At 31.5% G+C, this 4,155-nt stretch overlaps 1 non-coding gene across 1 annotated transcript; it reads right to left on the bottom strand.

Moving 5' to 3' along the window:
* Window positions 1-893: 893 nt before the first annotated feature.
* On the bottom strand, window positions 894-965 carry TRNAN-GUU (transfer RNA asparagine (anticodon GUU)). The gene has a single exon. It is a non-coding gene; the product is annotated as a tRNA-Asn (tRNA).
* Between the last annotated feature and the right edge of the window lie 3,190 nt (window positions 966-4,155).

The following is a 4,155-nucleotide window of genomic DNA, read 5'->3' as shown; positions in this document are numbered from 1 at the left end:
AGACATACAAGTTTTTTTATTATAAAAAAGTTGTAGTAAAAAATTGATAATTAATTATTTACTTCAAAAAAAATTATAAAATATAATTATGATTTGATTGTGGTTAGGGTGGTTAGACATGCGCCTATTTCTTATCTTTTTCCTGAAATTTTAGTACTACGACATTGAAATTTCAATTTTTTTCGTCAAATAGATTTTAAATTTCTTTTTTTCAGAAAACAAGTAGCTTAGAAACTACATTCAATTTTCTATATATTATATTCTTACATATTTTTTAAATAATGTTGATAACTTATTCAAATATTTATGTCAAGCTGCCTAACTTTGGTTTTTTGAATTTTCATTGCCACTTAAGGGCTTGTTTGGCCCACCATGATCCTGCACATACCCTTTCATACTTTACGACTTTCCAATACTTCATTTACCAAAATGAAATTCCCAAGTAGATCGAATAAGATTTCACATATCTTATCAACTAGCCCATGATTCAAAGGTTATATAGTCTCCATAAGGTAGAAAGATGAAAGGCCTACTTGATGGAAATCAATTCGAGAGAATTGATGAATGTATTTTCAGAAAACTGCTAGTAACAAATCGCTTAGCTCACTCATAATTTTACAATAAATGAGCGAGCTAGCCCGGGGTTTAGATTATTCCCAATCTACACGGAGATGTTGGTAACATTGCTCGGATAAAATTATCAATGAAATTAAAAAAAGTGAAAAAAAAATGTGTTGGGGCGAATAGAGGGTTACTCCAATTCAGCTCTAGAAATCAGACAACTTTTTACTCTTTTTATGGTCCGATCTCTGTTATTGACAATATCTTATTCATAATTTGAAACAATAATTTGCTATTTGTTCATAAAAAAAAAGTGCTTGAAGAAAAGAGCTCTCCTCAAATAGGATTTGAACCTACGACCAATCCATTAACAGTCGACTGCTCTACCACTGAGCTACTGAGGAATAACGAAGGTATGAAGTTTCTATATATCTTTGAAATGAAACAACCTATAAGAAGTGCATAAACGATTGAAAAATTCAATGCAAAGGTTTATTCAAAACACCTCCACCTTCTTGTTCCTATTCTAGGCTTATATTATAAGCCTAATAGGTTATGATACGCCCTACGAGGGTAGGGCTAGCAACTAGAATTGTTACTCTAGCAAGCTGATGCCACCCCAGTTTGAGTCTAGCAGCTTCCAGTCAAGCCCTCAACATTAGCTAACTATGAGAAAGGCAAGGTGTTTTCCATCTTTCTATCTAGAGCTTGGGCTCAATATGTTTGCCCATATAGTACATCTTTTGTAATAGAGTTGTTTGGGTCAATATTTCAAAAGGAGATGTTAAGTTTGGATTATGCTCCATTCATGCTTCCAGTGAATACAAAGAAAGAATCAACCTATAGAAGTGATTGTGCAATCTACAGGAGATACCTTGGATATGTAGTGTCCCTCCCTAATTCATCTTTTGATTAATGCATCGATAGACTTATCTAGACTCTTATGTGATGTTTTGGTTGATACTTGTGGCCTTATATATATCTCAGATGCTTATTGATAATGCTAGACATTTCATATGGACATCGATATACGGTTATTTATATTAGATGATGATATATCTTTGGCTACTATGATGGATGGATTTAGATTTGATGACTGATATGCACTCATTATTCATGGGTGGATTATATTGCTTATGAGGTTATGGTGTCATCTTGATTATGATAACTCCACTTCATGATTATATTGGATGAGATGATGCTATCTTGATTGTAATGTTCTTACAGTTGTATTCATGATAGAGATGATATGTCATATCACTCATCACGAGCATGATATGGAGTTTCGATTCTCTCTCGCTTGATCATATATGATATATGTTATTGTATATGTTATCTCGTGGTTGTGGTGGTTGTAGGTTTGTAGGTACTAGACATTGACTTCACCTAGTCTCACGGGTCTAAGTGTGCCTTTATCTCAATGGAAAGTTGATCGAAGATGCCATGGGTTCCCTCTACACACTCTAGGCTTAAGTTGATACTCTTGTCAGTCTAGTGTTTTGTCGTGAGTCGTCATGTTAGTATCTTGTGATGAGATGTTTGACCCTATGTCGGGTTGCCTTATGGAGCTATGATTATTTATTTAATTAATAATTTATTAATATAGTTTATTAATAGTTAAATTAATTTAATGTGTATTTTGATGTTTAATAATTAAGTGGTTTGTATAGTATTTGTTATTTATTGTTTAATTCTTTATTATTTGAGCCCTTTAGATTTATTATTCATTTACATAGTTTGTGGCTAATATTTATATTGCTCTTGGTTTATTTTATTATTGGGCTTTTATATTTTACTGTACCCATGGCTTGTTTAATTATTGGCTATTTATATTATTATTCTTTTCTCTATTTACCATTTGGGTTAATTAAATATTATATATTCTACCTACCCTATTATTCTATTGGTTGAGATCTGTGGGTAAGTATGTTGGCATTATAACAGACAAAGGGAGATTGTTGGCATTCCAATTACAATAAGAGATTGTTGGCATTTCTATAAGGATATTGAGAAGGTTGTTGATGATTATGGATATAACTGATTAAGGATGTTTATTGTCTTAATATTATTATTTTTTCATTGATGTCAAGAAATTGATTTTCTAATTTAGTATGATGTTGCCATATCTTAAGAAGTATGATTTGGTGAGTATAAAGATGTCAGTAAAAGACACAGAAAGAATGTGATGTGTACGTTAGGAAATAGGAAATCATCACAAGACAAGATAAACATAATAGCTCAATCACAAATGCATTCATTGCAATGTTCTATCCTAAACAACACTCAATAGAGACATGAAATAAAAGCATTCAAAATTAAAGACATATGCAAACCAATAGCAGATTTGAATGCTCCTTCATGCAACTCCATTGTTCTTCTTTCCTCCTCAAATGGTTTGGTTGTGGATCTCACCTACAAGTGCACACACAATTGAAAGCAAGTAGACGGGATTTTTGATCAAGAGTACTAGAAGCTTAGATTTGATAGTCTGATTAAGGATTATTCTCATTATTAGCCAAGATTGAAGAAATTCATCCAATTTATAGAAGAATTGGAGAGATGACAAGATTAGCATGATAGTGATTCAAATGGAAATTCAAATCAAGAATAGCAAAATTATGACATGTCTATGACAAATTGCTATGCAAGGGTTTATGACAATTTATGACAAATTCTATGTCAAGAATTTATGACAATTTATGACAAATTTCTATGCAAGGATTGATTGATTGTTAATTATGACAAATTATGACAAATTTCTATGTCATTTCCATGAATTTAGGAGAGAAATAGGAGGAAATTGAAATTAGGAAATTAGAAAATTAAGAAATTAGGAAATTGAGGAATTTAGGAATTAGGTAAATTAATTAATAATTTGTCATTCATTAATTAATTCACAAAGAGGAATAATTAGCCAATTAAATGAAATTTAATTGCAATGAGAAGACTTAGGATAAATAAACAATTTATTAATCCTAAAGGAAGAAATGACACACACAAGGTTAAATGATTAAATCACGAAAACCCTAGAAGATGAATTAGGTCTTGATGAAAGATAATTGTCTCGATCATGATTTGATTTTGGATTGATAAATGACTAATGTTGATAAATGATTTATTTGATAAATAATTGAAATTGGTTGACAAATTGACCAATATTGATAAAGAGACCAAATTGATATGCGCCAATTGACATGATTGAAGAGGACAAGGATCGATGACAAATCGATCGCAAAATTGACATATTTGAGACAGACAACAATCGATGACAAATCGATCGCAAAATGACAAGATCGAACAAGATGACAAGAGTTGATGAAAAATTGATCCAAAATGACAAGATTGAAAATGACCACGATCAATGACAAATTGATCGCAAAATGACAAGATCGAACATGACAACGATTGATGACAAATCAATCATTAAGAGGACAAGATTGAAGGATTGATGATAAATCGGACAATGATTGATAAGAGGACAATGATCGATGACAAATCGATCGCAAGATTAACAAGAGGACAAAACCCTAATTAGGATTGACGATGTCCAAAATGATGACAAATAAGCACGCACATTGATGCAATAGGATAAGA

The sequence above is a fragment of the Cryptomeria japonica genome, chromosome 5 (genome assembly GCF_030272615.1).
Source record: "Cryptomeria japonica chromosome 5, Sugi_1.0, whole genome shotgun sequence".
Classification (NCBI taxonomy): domain Eukaryota; kingdom Viridiplantae; phylum Streptophyta; class Pinopsida; order Cupressales; family Cupressaceae; genus Cryptomeria; species Cryptomeria japonica.
This window is presented reverse-complemented; position numbering and strand designations above follow the sequence as displayed.